Raw genomic sequence first — 16,861 nt, 5'->3', positions numbered from 1 at the left:
ATAGAGTGTAATATAAAATGATCTACTCAATTATATTACTCTACATAAAGAAATTATTTATAAGGGAAGAAAGGTTTTCACAAGAAGCCTGGTAAAAGGAGAGGCAATAGGAACTTTTTGGTGATTATCCATACCTGTCGAGTAGGACAAAAAGCTAAAGGACCCAGCACATAAGAGTCACGTCCCCTTGTTTTCAGATGAGGAAACTGAGACACACAGAGGGTAAGCAACTTGTCCAAGGTCCCAGCTAGTTAGTAGCAAAGTCCATATTTGAACGAGAGCAGAATTTTTTTTTTTTGAGGGTAGTATTTTAAACACCACTCGACTGCCTCTCAAGGCTCTGAGTACCAGTGTCACTTCCTTTGCTTCGAATTTGTTTGTACCAGGAGGTATCTGGGTGACTACTTTGATTTGCCTAGTATGTTTAAATGGGCAAGGAGGTAGCCTGGGTGGCAGATACCCATGTACTTTTCTGGCCTCACACTAAATGAAAACGTTGGCAAACTGGCTTATATGTGTCTCTTGAGAGTTTGAATAATGCTAATCAATCACACTGGGACTGATTCTAACTGAACTGATAACATCGACTCACTGGACCTCTTAAATTGAGAACTCAGATGATACTGCCGGCTTGTGAAATCCTGCATCCAGCCTTCTCAGGTGACATTTCTATCTCTTAAATTTCCACATTTAAATATTAGGTTTTAATATTTAATTTTTAATATGTGGCATGTTTATAAGCAATCACCATCTAAAATACTTTATGTCAATAACTTTTTATAACATTTATTTGCATTACATCATGAATCATTTAAAGTAAATCTACAGATATCAAACTGCAGATAGCTTTGATATGAATTACTAATAAACTGTTAAGCCCGACATGCGTTTTACTTATAATTTCCAAAATGGTACTGTCTTGATTCTTCATCCCAATAAGTGAGAGTCTTTGTTAAGAAAAACAGCTTAGGGCTTCCCTGGTGGCGCAATGGTTGAGAATCCGCCTGCCAGTGCAGGGGACACGGGTTCGTGCCCCGGTCCGGAAAGATCCCACGTGCCGTGGAGCGGCTGGGCCCGCGAGCCGTGGCCGCTGGGCCTGCGCGTCCGGAGCCTGTGCTCCGCAACGGGAGAGGCCGCAACAGTGAGAGGCCCGCGTGCCGCAAAAAAAAAAAATAAAAGAAAAACAGCTTAAACAATGAAAAATGCTACAGAATACTATAACATGATACTGACTTTATTGAAAGGGAGGAGAAAATAAGAGCGACTAAACAAACAAAGGATGACTTAGAAAGGAAAACAATTCTACTTGGTGTGCACCCTGGAGAGACTCAGCACTCTGCCTAGGACAGGATGTGCTATTGCTCTAATCTAACTATCAAGGAATAAGTAACACGGGACCTATTTCTCAAACACACATCTCTGTAAATGGCAGCTAATGCTCAGCTATAATGTGGCACATCACAACCACGCCAGCACTAAAGGTTAAAGGTACATTTTAGCAGAATTAGTGGAACCACCATTGCCTAGAGGGGATTTAAATTAAAAAAAAAAAAAAAAAAAAGGGATGACAGCTCTCTGCAAAAGCACTCTGGATGCTATGGTACCCAGAATAGTCAGCAGATTCCCTCGTCCAAAGCAAATGTTGGTCTATTTTCTACGGATAATACCCATCCCTCTCCAACCCTCTGATGATTTTGGTCCTGAGAGTCAGAGAGGTTTCTTTTGTGATGTCTAAGGTTTGTGCGAAGCTTCCACAAACGTCAGAGAATCACACTGAATTATTATTTATCTACCACGAAAGATTTCTGATGGGGTCATAAGGAACAGCAGCTAAACCTACTAACTTTACCTGGGAGGATTAGGAAACCAAAAATTAAATGAACGAATGAATGAATGAATGAATAGGTGGACAGATGGAAGAATAGAGGAAGGAAAGACACAATGAATTAATTAAATGCTGATAATTCATTAGGTAACCGTGAGGCATACTTAATAACCAGGTCCTCAGTCATTCATGTCTAAATCCCCCTTTTCATGCATAATAAAGTTAGTTGATATTGTTCAATACAAAATTATTCTAAGTATAAAGTATTTAAATATAGTCTTTTCTCCTTTTCATTTCACTATCTCTAATAAAATGGCATTATGTAAAAACTTGTCTTAAAGCAATGACAGTAAGGCTATTTTGGAATTTAAGCAGGGAACAAAGCGATATGGTCAACCTTTTATATTTCCTAATATTTAATTTCACAATAGTCTCCCTCCAGTGAAAAATTAAAATTAGGCACTGACTGGCACCTTATGAAATGAAATATGCAAGACTAAATTTTTTGAATATGTGTTCTGTCTGCTTCTAAGAGAAAATAAATGGTCTCTGTTCAGTACTTGACCTGCTAGCTTAAGTGTCCTTTGACATTTTTATTTCCCTTAGAGTGTACCTTTCTCAAAGGTAATTAAATGGGCTTTGGGGTCAAACCTGAGATTGAATTATGTGTCAGCTACACACACAGCTCCAACTGTGTGACCATGATCACTGATCATTTCACTGCATTTTACAGATGAGGGAACTGAGGCCCAGAGCAGTTCAGTAACATACCCTACTAGTTGGTGAGAGAAACAAAATCCAAATCCAAGTCCATCTTATTCCAAAGCATGTGTCCTTTCATTTTATTACACGAGAACAATTTCTACTTCAATTGTTTTGAATATCCATCAACACCTCAATTACTTCTCTCTCTCTTTTTTTTTTTGGTACTACTTTTACTTTCAAAGCTATTTCTATGTAGAACAGTATTCAAACACGCCATTTAATGCACTTGTAATGCAACTGATCAATCTCATATTTTTCAGCCGTATGTGAAAGGTATACGAACACTGTAATATAATTTTTTGGTAATTTCTCACTAACTTTTTAGAATAAAAGAGGCAATATTGGAGAATGTTTAAAAGTATGGGCTCTGAAGTTAGACTCTGTATTGTTTACATTTTAAAATTTCCTGTATATTATGATGTTTGACATATTTTTAGTTGTTTTAAATTGAAGTATAGTTGATTTACAATATTATGTTCATTTCAGATGTATAACATAGCGATTCAGTATTTTTGCAGATTATACTCTATTACAGGTTATTACAAGATAGTGGGTATAATTCACCATGCTATACAGTATACCCTTGTTGCTAAGCTATTTTATATATAGTAGTATGTATCTGTTAATCCCATACCTCTAATTTGTCTCTCTCCACTTCCCTCTCCCCTTTGGTAACCACAAGTTTGTTCTCTATATATGTGAGTCTGTTTCTCTTTTGCATATACATTCATTTGTATTATTTTTTTCATTTCCACATATAAGTGACATCATACAGTTTTTGTCTTTGGTGTTTGACATCTTGAGAACCTTTCTCACCGCGGAGAGACTGCCCCTCCTCAGGCTAGCCAGTACTTAGAAACAGCAAAGCGTGTGTCCTTGATATGTCAACTAACCAATCCAGAACCAGACCACCTCTATCTGGCCCAGACACCTATGAGTCAATATCCCTTTGCCTTAATCATCCCAGGGCCAGGTAGGCAACTAAGGACCACCCTTATATCTCAGAGCCCAAGGAAATTTTTTAAATTAGCCAATCTTAAACTATTCACTCTGCCCTGCCTTGACTCTTTAAGAAAACCCTAAAGGTCTAACCTCAGCTTTGCCCTCGCTCCTACTTTCTGCCTCTTCGCCACCCTGAGGTACCCCTATGTTGGTGCTGTGTGTCCTGCCTCCCGTCTCTAGGACCTGTGAGTATAAAGATCTGTTTTCCTGAGCCTGTCCTGTGTCTGCTATTGTGGCCACACCTGACTGACCGTCTCATAAAAGAACACAGAACAGACTTCATGGATTGGAACCCTGCTTCTAGCACATACCAACTTGTGAATGTTGGCAAATTGTTGCCTAAGCCTCAGTTCTCTCAGATATACCATTAGGTGGTACTAAATAGACTCCTATGTTAGTGTTGTTGTGAGGTTCACATGAGAATATATCAAGCACTTAGCACGGAGCATGAGATAATCCATATTTCCTCCTTTTATTCCCCATTTTAAAGGTAAGAAAAATCTGACCAAGAAATGCTAGACTGACTTTCTCATTTTCTCATATCTTACCTCTTAGTTTAAAATAGCTCTCATTTCACTGCACTGCTTGCTACTTATGAAAAATTGGAGATTTAAGTGATATATTCTTATTTGTTTGTACTTAATATTTTCATGGACTTCAAATGACAGTATTAGGGAAAAAAAGGAGAAGCACTATGGAGAAAAAAAATCAAGGCCTAACTTGGAAGTTAGTGTTAACAGTCTAATATTTTTAAACTTTTATTTGATGACACACACTCATTTTCAAACTCAAAGAAAAACTAGCGCGTCAAAAGCTATCTAGGCCTAGTTTAAAGTAATCTATTTCCTTCCTGTCCACAAGAAGTAAGTAGATCATTTAATACCTGATACTGATGAATTTGGTTTTTATTTTTTTTTCTTTTTTTTGTGGTACGCGGGCCTCTCACTGTTGTGGCCCCTCCCGTTGTGGAGCACAGGCTCCGGACGCGCAGGCTCAGCGGCCATGGCTCACGGGCCCAGCAGCTCCGCGGCACGTGGGATCTTCCCAGACCAGGGCACGAACCCGTGTCCCCTGCATCGGCAGGTGTGCTCTCAACCACTGCGCCACCAGGGAAGCCCAGATGAATTTGATTTTTGATGTGCATGAATTATATAAGAAAGTCTTATAGAAGTTTGGAGTTTTTTTTAAATGAACTTTTTCCTCCAGCAAAAAGTTTTGAGATCTAAATACATTAAAGCACTCTTGATTGTGTGGTAATCCTACATACATTGATACATAATCTAAAATGAGTAAGCTTCGTGCTTTAACAAGGAACCTCCATAAACTTTCATACTGTTCATTCTCAAAAACATGTCTCAGGCCCAGACCAGTTTCCTGCACACTTTTTGTCTCCTGGAGAAGGCATGAGAGCCCCAGTTTGATTTTCTTTTCTCCATATTACTAAAGGTCACCATTTCCTCTTTCTCCCTTTTTGTTCTTCTCAGACAATAGCTCTAGGGCAATGTTTGGTTTCCTCCGGTTCACTCCTTCTAAGGAGAAAAGACACAAGCTTTTATTTTATTTTTTTGCGGTACGTGGGCCTCTCACTGTTGTGGTCTCTCCCGTTGCGGAGCACAGGCTCCGGACGCGCAGGCTCTGCGGCCATGGCTCACGGGCCCAGCCGCTCCGCGGCATATGGGATCCTCCCGGACCGGGGCACGAACCCGTGTCCCCTGCATCGGCAGGCGGACTCTCAACCACGGCGCCACCAGGGAAGCCCACAAGCTTTTATTTTAATACTTTACTAATCATAAGAGAGAAAGAAATCAGAGAAACACAGTCTAAAAAATAAAAATATATTAAAATCTTGCCACTTCTATTCAAGATTGATTGGAGGTTCTAGCCAGCACAATTAGGCAAGAAAATGAAAAAAAAAAGAAATTATCCTGATTAGAAAGGAAGAAGTAAAACTATCTCTATTTGCAGATGACATAATCTTGTATATATAGAATCCTAAAGAATCCACTTAAAAAAATTATTGGAACTAGTAAATCAATTTATTAGCAAGGTTGCAAGACAGAAGATCAATATGCAAAAATCAATTGTATTCCTACACATTTTCAGTGAACAGCCCAAAAAAGAAATCAACACAATCATATTTATAATAACATGAAAAAGATACATATTAGGAATATATTTAACAAAAGAAGTAATAAAACTCATATTCTGAAAACTATAAAACATTGTTGAAAGACATTAAAGAAAATCTAAATAAAATGAATATCCTATATTCACAAATTGTTAAGATGGCAATACTCACCATCTAATCTACGGATTCAACACAATTCCCATTGGAATTCCAACTGCCTTCTTTGTCAAACTCATCCTAAGATCCATATGGAAATTCAAGAAACCCAGAATAACCAAAACGATCTTGAAAAAGAAGAGCAAAGTTGGAGACTCCCACTTCCTTATTTCAAAACTTACTAAAAAGCTATGCAGTAATCAAAAGAGTGTGGTACTGGCATAAGAACAGGCATATATATCAATGGAATTGAATTCAGAGTCCAGAAATAAAGCCTCACATTTATGGTGAATTGATTTCAGGCAGAAGTGTCAAAGTAATTCAATATTTTCATCAAATGGTGTTGATCAATATTTTCATCAATATTTTCATCAGATGGTGTTGGGACAACTGGCTATCCACATGCAAAAGAATGAAGTTGGACTTCTACCATACTATATACAAAACATAAACCCAAAATGGATCTCAAAGATAAGGTCTAACACTAGAAAATTTTATAAGAAAACAAAGGTGTTTGATGACGTTGGATTAAGTAATGCTTTCTTATATATGACATCAAAAGCACAAGGAAAAAAGAGATAGGACATCATCAAGGACAAGCACTTTTTTGAGGCAAAGGACACCATCAAGAAAGTTAAAAGACAACCCACAGAATGGGAGAAAATATTTTCAAATCATACTTCTGATAAGAGACATACCTAGAATATATGAATAACCCTTACAACTCAATAATAAAAATACCAAATAAACCAATTAAAAATGGGCAAAGGAGCTGAATAGACATTTCTCCAAAGAAGGTATACAGATGGTCAATAACTACATGAAGACATGCCTAACCTCATTATTCATTACAGTTAAAAAGATAAACAATAACAAGTGTTGGCAAATATGTGTAGAAGTTGGAACCCTCATATGCTACTGGTACGTATGTAAAATGCAGCAGCCAATTTGAAAAACAGTCTGGCAGCTCCTTAAAAGGTTAAACATCAAGTTATATTACAAAGCAGTTCCATCCTAGGTATAAACTCAAGAGAAATAAAAACACATGATGCCACAGAAACTTATATATGACTGTTTGTAGCAGCAATATTCATAAAAGCCAAAAAGTAGAAATAATCCAAATACCCAATATTCATTACCTGATGAAAGATTAAATAAAAGGTGGTATGTCCATACAATATAATATGATTTGGTAATAAAAAGGAATATAGTACTAATCCATGCTACAGCATGGATGAACCTTGAAAACATGCTAAGTGAAAGAAATCAGTCACAGTACACCACATATTGTGGGCTTCCACTGATACGAAATATTCAGAAGAGGCAAATGTCTAGAGTCAGAAAGTAGATTAGTGGTTTTTTAGGGCTGGTGGGAGAGCAGGAGGCAGGTAATGGGCGAGAGGGTTTGGGGAGGTGAAGGTGGGTGCAGAAACAAGGTGGAGGAATGGTGAGTGACTGCTAACAGGTATGTGGGGATTTCTCTTAGGGGTGATCAAAATGTTCTAAAATTCATTGTGCTGATGGCTGCACCACTCTGCTGAATGTCCTAAAAAAAATTCAATTGTACACTTTGAATGGGTGAATTATTTTGTGTGAATTATATCTCAATAAAAATGTTTTTTAAGAAATAACAATAATTGTTATATTATGTATGTCCCAGGGTCTTCTTCGACTCCTGTTTCTGTTTTGTGATGGAAAAAAAATGTTATTATAAAGCACACACACAGTTATAAACAGATCCTTAAAATGATCCTTTATTTGGTGAGCCGCACGATGGGCTGAAAATGCAGGATTAAAAGCAAAAGGGAATTAAACGACTTTGCGTAAGTTTGGGACTATGCTCATCTGTGTGGATTCAGGAAATGAGAGACACTTGGCCAGGCCAGAAAGAGGCAAAGATGCAGTGTAGGCAGAAGGAGAGTTACAGGTATATTGATTTGCTTTGAATTTTGGTGAAATAGATGAGAATATATATATATATATTCCTGTAAGTAGAAAACATTCAGTAAAACCACTTCTTTTCCGCTGTGCTCCAAGACCTGTTTTGAGGGTCTGTCTAGAGGGTAGGCGCTGGGCCAAAGGGAAGCCAACTACATCTGTAATGCTGGTACAGCTTTTGTGTTGGAGAGGGATAATTAGAGGTGCTTTTAGTTTCTTTTTTTCTTGAGGTTAAGAATTATAATTTAAAAAATTCTTTCTGATTTTTCTATATTTCAGCGCTTAGGCTCAATGCTGCAAATACTCTGCAACTTGTCTTTCTTTTTCACGAAAGTGAAGGTTTTGAGAATTATCCCTGATGATACATGTCTACAGGACACTGTGTATTCCATTGTACGAATATAGCATAATTCACTTACCTACTCTCCTGTTCTAAGTTTTTACTGATGCAACTATGTTGCAATAAAATTCTTGTCCATGTCTGATTTTTCCATGGCCTAGAATTGCTCCAGGGTATAAGCCTAGAAAAGAAATTGCTTGGTCATAAGGATGTACCTATTCACATTCATGAGACATGGTTACATTGCACTCCAAAGTGGTTGTATAAATTTATAATCCTTCCCACAACTTTTGAGAGTTCGCTTTTTCTGCATTCTCACTCATACCGAAGGGGTAGCCCTATAAAAGGTGTGGGTCTCAGTCCTAACTCTCCCTGCACTGGTATTAAATTCAAGCCCTTATATTATTAAAAGTGATAAACACCTCCAGGCAGTCACAGCGTCAGCTCTGCAGTTCACATCCTGATTTTCGTTCCTTCTTCATTTCTGGCCCAAGGCAATTTCCCTGCCTTTCTTAGCAGTTCAGTCATGCATTTATAAGGATGTTAGTTATAATTTATTGAGCAATTCTTGTTTGTAGCTGGAGGGTTTTCAAGTTATCTGTACTGCCAGACCCTTAAATGCCTGACAGCATTTTTCAGCACCTGAGCAATCTTTAAGCACTCCCCAGATGTTGGACTCCATAAAGAAAATAAGTACAATCAAATTAGCAACTACAACGAGCTACTAAACTCTCTTCCCGTGTTTTCATTAGCCACCACACTGCAGCACAGCATTAAATTAATGGTCGGGACTCTGCAGGTTATCTGAGTTTGAATCCCAACTAGCTTCTTACTAGCTGTGTGACCTTGGGCAATTTACTTCATCTCCCTGAGCCTCAATTTCTTCATCGGTAGGGCACGTATGTAAATAATAGAACCTAACCTGTAGGACTGGTATAAGAAGTCAACGAGTTACTATTTATAAAGATACTTACAACTATATCTGACACACAGCATACGCTACATAAGCATGTGATAAATCAATTAGAGTGATGAATATTAGATATTTGTTTTTGTATTGTCTATGAATATTTAAAAAACGATCTTCCCTTCAATCCGCAGCACGGACGATCTAACAATGGCAACGTCACAGCACTACTTCCCAAGTTTAATGATTCTAATGAGAAATGAATTTTACCTAGAAGCCTCTTTGTGCCCCAGAATACAAGCAAAAGAGTTGTTCTCTGTGGGCCAGCCGAGTGTTTACACAGGCTGGGAGCAAGGATGTTAAAAGATGGTGAGGTAGAGGAGCTGATAGACACAAGAAGGGAAGAAAGAAACGGAGACGCCTTCATCCTCCCCACGTGGAACGTGGCCAGAGCGCTGGCCTCCCTTTCCGTCCACACACTTCGTGCTTTAGCCACCCGGCTTCCCGCTCGCCATACAGGCCCCTCAGCTTTTTTAGGTTCAGAGAGGCATTCTGAGCAAAATACTGCAAAAAGCTTTCTCTTCCCCTAGACTAGGCAGCGTGAGTGCCTGAGGACGTTCAGGCTGTGAGAAACGACGTCTCAGAATCTGACTCTGCACAGGAATGGAACCTTAGGCCCCAGTCTGTAAGACACCGCTTATTCTGCTATGATGTCACGTGTTGTCATTATTCTCTGACTACCCTTCCAGGCCATACACACATCGCAACATTTTTACTTAGCAGTCATACCATACACTTTATTTAAATTGAGATAAACTGATTGAGGTTCACCGCATAACCCATATGGCAAGCCTGGCAGGAACGCCCCACAATAATATGAATTTGGGATCTAACATGATCAACCATTAGCGCCCTTCCTCTGCACAGTGTCTGTTCTCAAATAAGGCGGGCCAAGTTCAGTTCTCTTCTGGGCGTAGGAGGAGGAAGTGATTACCTCGTGACCACTCGGGACCTTCTCATGCATAGAAAAGCGTGTATCCTGCTGGTCACCTCACAATTTCTCACACATCTAATGAGTCATTTTCTTTTTTCACAGCATAACTGGAAGACTGGAAATGTTTGTCTGCGATATGATTTTGCAGCCCCACAGTTTACTTGACAAAACTTTTGACCTCACTTACAGTTTCTCAGGGGAGCAGGGGAAGTGTTACTCTACTTTAAACATGAAGAGAAAAAAGTCTTACCAAAACACGTTGGATCTATATGGTGGACATATCAACGGACCACTTATTCTATAGTTTTCCTACCACACAGCATGCATGATTCAGAAATATCTGGTTTCACTGTTATTCTAGATATACAAAAACATTGTATTTCCTGGCCCCTTTATTCTTTTTTCAGCTTTCCTGAGGTACAATTGACAAAGAAAGCTGTAAGATATCTAAAGCAAACATCCTGATGATTTGATGTACAGATACATTGTGAAATGATTCCTCCCATCGAGCTAATTAACACACCCATCACCTCACTTCTTTTTTTGCTATTCTCTTAGAAAATTTCAATTCTACAATACAGTGTTGTCAACCACAGTCATCATAATTTACATTAGACCCTCAGGCTTTATCTTATAAATAAAAGTTTGTACCCCTTTAGCAACCTCTCCCCATTTCCCCACACCCTTGCCTCTGGCAACTACCATTCTACTCTCGTTTCTATGAGTTTGACTTTTTTTTTTTTCTTTTTTTTAGATTCCACATAAGTGACATCATGCAGTATCTGTCTTTCTCTGTCTGGCTTATTTCACTTAGCATAATGCCCTTAAGGTCCATCCCTGTTGTTACAAATGGCAGAATTTCCTTCTTTCTCATAATATATGTAATATATTATGGAATAATATATATATATTATTATATATATGTTATGTATATATTATATATATTATTATGTATATATTATGGAATAGTTTATATATAATATAAATTCAAAAGAAAAATGTTGGGCTTCCCTGGTGGCGCAGTGGTTGAGAGTCCGCCTGCCGATGCAGGGGACGCGGGTTCGCGCCCCGGTCCGGGAAGATCCCACGTGCCGCGCAGCGGCTGGGCCCGTGAGCCATGGCCGCTGAGCCTGCACGTCCAGAGCCTGTGCTCCGCAACGGGAGAGGCCACAACAGTGAGAGGCCCGCGAACGGCAAAAAAAAAAAAAAAGTTTGCTTACAGTTATCCTAGAAAGATCTCCATTTGCTTTCTCTGAGTTCTTACTTATCTCTATGAGATAAATACAGTTATCTCTGTAACTTTCCAGCACTCTACTGACATTGTTTTGGCTAAGGTAGCCCAAGACCTAATTAAATCTAAAATACATTTTTAAGTCCTTTCAAGAAACATATCTGTAAAAGACAGAATCTAGATCAGATAATAGCTAGAAAGAAATGTAAGGTTAAGAGCTGATTTTAAAAAAAAGAAGTTGATTTTTAAGGTAAAAGAATTGATTTTTAATTCTTAAGAAAATTTTTAAGATAAATAATTGTAAGCATAAATATATTTAAACTAAATTAAATTATGCAAATTTAATATATAAATACTCAGGATAAAATAATAATTTTTAAGATAAACAGAATTTTAGAGATGAGGGAAGAGAACACCGAGCAGTCAACGGAAAACAAAAAACAAACAAACAAAATAACAGTCATAGAGACAATAAATAAAGGATTGATTATGAGGCACTGCTGGAATCTCATTTTGACTCTCCTGAAGGGTACACAAAGGAGAACAGCAGTAAATTACCTAGGAAATACGTTTTACGAGTGGAGCATGGAAAGCATTAAATGTCACGAAATTCAGGCTTTATTTTGTAGGTGATAAGACACAAGTTATGTTTTTGCGCTTGGAGTGACCTGCTCAAAGCTGTGTTTCATGGAAATCAATCTGTATCAACTTAACGTCTGTGACATATTTTGTTAGATCTATACAGAATACAATAAAGCAAGTTTCACAACCATTTCTTCTAAGTAAATTCAATATTCTATCAAAATTTCTCCCATTCTTATTTTTGTACTTTTCCTATTTCCGGTACTCTTGGTAAATTTCTTGAGTGCAGAGAGGTCTAGAAAACATCACTGAGGTTTCTCATATGCCAAAATAGAGAAATAAATAAATAAATTCACTGGAAAATGTACATTGCTTCACGAAAGTTTATACTCATAAATTTCTGGTTAATAAGCTTAACTTTTCCATACCAATTCCCATGGAGAAAAACATTAAGATTCTTATATTTTATAATAAGAATTGGAGCTGGAGGAACGAATTTTCTCAACAAAGAGTCATCTGAGTGATACCATTCTTTAACATCATTGCATTTTAAATTTTACTTCCTTATTTGTTTGCTTAAAGTCAAATAACTTTACACAGCTTATCATACATTTTTTAAAAAGCTGTCTTCTGGTCTCTTCCTCACCTCTGACTTGTGTTTCCCAGAGAAAAGCTGCTCAAGTCACTTTCTTCTGGTATTTACTATCATATTCCTAAATCATAACACATATTACTGTTTTTTTATTCTTTCGATATTCATAGGTATTGACTTCACACTGTGAAACATGAAGATTTCATTCTCTTATATACCCATTCCTCCATTCACCTAGTGTAGTCAGTTTTGGTTAATAATTCAATTTGACATTAATACTGTCATATAATAATCACAGCTGAGCCATGTTGTCATTGATGAAGGAAATATTTCCCTGTACAACTTTTTGCTTCCCTGGCTTCAATCAATGCCTCACATATGTTTAATTTATTTCTGATGTACCTTCCACTAATTCGTGTAGTGCAGGCAAGCTGGATAGAGGTTCCAATTTTTCTTCTTGGAGTCCATCCTTTTGCAAAATAACATTACAACATATCCACAGAGCCAGTTTGCAGATATCCCATTGAACAGCTCCTCTGGGCAAGCCTCGGGATACTTTGCCTTCTTCTTTTTTTTTTCTTTTTTTAGTTTGCCTTATTTAATTTGGCTCTTTGTCAATAAAAATTAGATGTAATTGATGCTCTCATCATAGCCACTGGATTATTGGATTATTATTACCAACAACACAATAACAGTGAGATCATTCAGTAGCCCTCTCTATTGTTTTGTCTCTCGTCCATACATCAGATCAACTATTATACAGTAGGGTGAGGGGAAGAGGGCTGGTGCATCCCATAGGCAAGAGAAGATCTGAGAGTTGCAAATCCAAAATGTGTGATATTTCTTTGGTGGAGCCTCTTCTATCAAATGCAATACCCACAGTGATTTCATTATCATGGATATTCAAAAGAATACCCACATCAAAGTTGGTCTGTCAGCCTTCCACTTAAAATCATCTTGAACAGCGCCCCCAAAATCTCTTGTGGTCTCTAGTGCAGTAAAGCAATGTTTCCCTTCTACCCTGTTGTGTGTGACTCTAAACTTCAGCACTTGAGAATCAATTTCTTCTTTTGAAATTAAGGCATTGTTAGTGAACTCTTTTTTAACATCTCTCTCTACTATTTTGTCTCCTTGTCCATTATCCATCTTCCTTTTACTTGAATTCTGATTTATCTCTTTACACCTTTTTTTTTTTTCTTGAAACTGGTGTCAATTTTCCATACTTTCAAAGGATTGGAGCGCAGGAGTTTCCCAGTCAATTCTTCAAAATCCTTTAGAACTTCCTTTTTTTCCCCCTTTGAATTAGAATCTTTAAACTCCTGAACAACCACAAGTAAGTTATCAACTGATCTCAGACAATGAACCTGAGCCAGACTTTCCATTGAAATGTCAAAATGTATGTTGCCTGGTCTCTGCTGATTTTGCACAATGACCTGAATTTCTTTCTCACTTCAGCTGCCCCTGTTTGTTCAAAACCAGTGGGCACAGTCACTCTAATAGTGCCTTGGAGATGTTCATGCTCACTCTGAGAAGGCCACTTTGTGTCACTTGAATAGATCTCTGGTTTTCATGAAAGTTCACATCCAGGAGTTGGGTAGTGGCTTCTTGAATGTCGTACATGTTGGCAACGCTTCCAAGATCCCTCATATATAGTCTTGGCTGCCAGCACAGACCCTTCCAGCCCTGGCATCCTGCAGGCCCAGTGTACCCAAATGCTATGCTTTCTCTTTTCTCTAAAGATGTTGGTTATAGCACTTTAGATTCTGAAAAAAATTTTAAGCAAAATTTTGAAACATAGAGCGAAACTGAAAGAATTTTAGAGTAAATGCCAATATACCCATCACCTAGATTCTTGGATTAATATTTTATTACCCTTGCTCTTTTCACGTATTTATTCTTACTTTGATATACTGTATGTTTTTACGTATCTTAGAGTAAATTGCAGACAACTGTGTTCACTGTAAGCATTCTTGCCATAGAGTTCAATATTTAAGTTTATTTTCCTTTGATGTAAAATTTACATACAATCAAATGCACAAATGTTGCTGAGTTCTAAAATGTGCAAATACTTGCAAATATAATGCAAAGCCTATCATGATAGAACATCATTATCATCCCAGAAAGATCCTTTATATCCCTTCCTAATCACCAATCCTAAAACCACTTCAGAAGAACCACTGTTCAATTTTTTTTTCCATCATTGATTGATTTTGACTGTTTTAGAACTTCGTAAAAATAAAACAGCATAGTATATACATTTTTTTGTCTGGATCGTAGATTAGTATACATGTATTTTACTAAAAAATGCTAGATCTTTTGCTAAAATAGCTGTCACATTTTACATTCCCACCAGCAATATGTGAGTTTTCCAGTTGCTGCACATCCTTACCAAAATTTGGTATTGACAATGTTTCTAATTTTAGTCATTCTGATGTGTGTTGTGGTATGTCTATGTAGTCTTAATCTGACAACTAATGATGTTGAGAACATTTTCATGTGCTTGTATCACGTGCATGTTGATGTGTATGTTCAATTCTTTGCTCATTTTTATTGAGCTGTCTTTTTATTACTCAGTTGGAGTTTTTTATATACCCTGCATCCCAGTCCTTTGTCAGATATGTGTTTTGCAATATATATTTTCTTCAAATATGTGGCATGCCCATTCAATTTATTAATGCTGGCTTTTGTTAATTGGTTTTTAATTCTGACAAGTCTAACTTTTCAGTTTTTTCTATTATGGTTATTGCTTCAGATTTTAGAACTTTGCTTCCCCACAAATCACAAAGATATTATCCTGTGTTTCCCTTCAAAAGCTTTACGGTTTTATGCTGATCATTCAGTTCAAAGTCTTTTCTAATTTCTTTGCTAAAGAAAATAGAGGGGCTTTAAATGATGTCATTGATTTTCCCTGATGTTGCATCATTATTGATTTCTAATTTAATTCTGTTATGCTCAGAAAACGTATCGTGTATGCTTTCAATCTTTTTACATTTATTAAGACTTGTTGCATCTTCCAGAGTATGGTCTATCATAGTGAACATATCATGTGTGCTTGAAAAGAGTGTATATTCTGTAGTTGCTGAATGTGGTGTTCTATAAACATCATTTAGGTCAAGGTGGTTGGTAATTTATTCATATCCATCTATGTCTTTACTGATTTTCTTTATCTAGTCCTATCAACTGCTGAAAAAGTGTTAAAAATTCTTCAACTATGACTGTAGAATCATTTATTGCTCCTTTCAATTCTATCATTATTTTATTAATTTTGAAGCTGTTCTGAGAGGAAAACACTTATGAATATTATGTCTTCCCGACAAACTGACCCTTTTAGCCTTATGAAAAAGCTCTCTTTATTTCCAGTCCTCTTAATTCCTTCCTGAAGTTTGAATTTTGACGCAGCATTATTTCCCCTTGGCCTGAAGAATTCCCGTTAGCATTTCTCAAAGGGCATATCTGCTGATGACGAATTCTCTTTTCCTTATCTGAAGTTGCCTTTATTTAGCCTTTGTCAGATTTTTTTTCTGGTCTATCAAAACTCTAAGTATGTTGTTCCATGACCTTGTTCACCTGTTGGAGTATGTTGTTTTTCTCTGGATGCTTTCAAGATTTTCTCTTCATTTTTAGTATTCAGTAATTTTATTGTGATGGGCCAAAGTTTGGTTTTATTTTAATTTTTCACATTTGTAGTTCCCTGCTTATTTTATTTTATTTTATTTTAATTAATTAATTTATTTATTTTCAAAAGTTTGCCCAGAAGGGGTGCACCAGTCCTGGAAATACTGCAATACCAGGTCGATGCGTGGAGTGGACTAAGCAAGCTCCTACTCCAACTCCTTACTCCAAAACTCCGTTTAATATGTTGTTCTCGGGTAGAGAACGTATCAGATATTAAACTGATAAGAACAGATACTACACTTGATCTTGGCCAAAAGGCCGAGAAGCGATCCCCTGCTTATTTTAAAGCAGGCTAATGAAGTATAACTGGCATACCCTAATCAACACATATTTAAGTGTACATTTAGATACACTTTGACGTACATACTCAGGAAACCACCACACAATCAAAATAATGAACATATCTATTACCCTAGAAAGTTTTCTTCTCTTTTTAATTTCTCCCACCTTCCATCTCATTCACAAGCTCATTGATCTCCTTTCCAACACTATACATTACTTTGCATTTCCTAGAATTTTATGTAAATGAATTTATACAATGTGTCCATCTTTTTGTCTAGCTACTTTCAGTCAATGTAACTATTTTGAGATTCATATGTTATTGTCTATATCAACAGCTCAATCCTTTTCGTTGCTGAGTAGTATTTTATTTTATGGATATACCACATTATGTTTATGCATTCACCTGTTGAAGAACATCTAGATTGTTTCCTCTTCAGGGCCCTT

At 37.1% G+C, this 16,861-nt stretch overlaps 1 non-coding gene and 1 pseudogene across 1 annotated transcript; both read right to left on the bottom strand.

Annotated features, from left to right (window-relative positions):
• Positions 1-13,106: 13,106 nt before the first annotated feature.
• LOC131744203 (tRNA (guanine(6)-N2)-methyltransferase THUMP3 pseudogene) lies at positions 13,107-14,080 on the bottom strand (annotated as a pseudogene).
• Positions 14,081-16,214: 2,134 nt separating this feature from the next.
• On the bottom strand, positions 16,215-16,405 carry LOC131744306 (U2 spliceosomal RNA). Its single transcript, XR_009332093.1, has one exon. It is a non-coding gene; the product is annotated as a U2 spliceosomal RNA (small nuclear RNA).
• Positions 16,406-16,861: the final 456 nt, after the last annotated feature.

This window comes from Kogia breviceps, chromosome 17, assembly GCF_026419965.1.
Source record: "Kogia breviceps isolate mKogBre1 chromosome 17, mKogBre1 haplotype 1, whole genome shotgun sequence".
In the NCBI taxonomy this organism is placed as follows: Eukaryota; Metazoa; Chordata; class Mammalia; order Artiodactyla; family Physeteridae; genus Kogia; species Kogia breviceps.
Note: the sequence above shows the minus strand (reverse complement) of the source record. Positions and strands in the feature narration are given on the sequence as shown.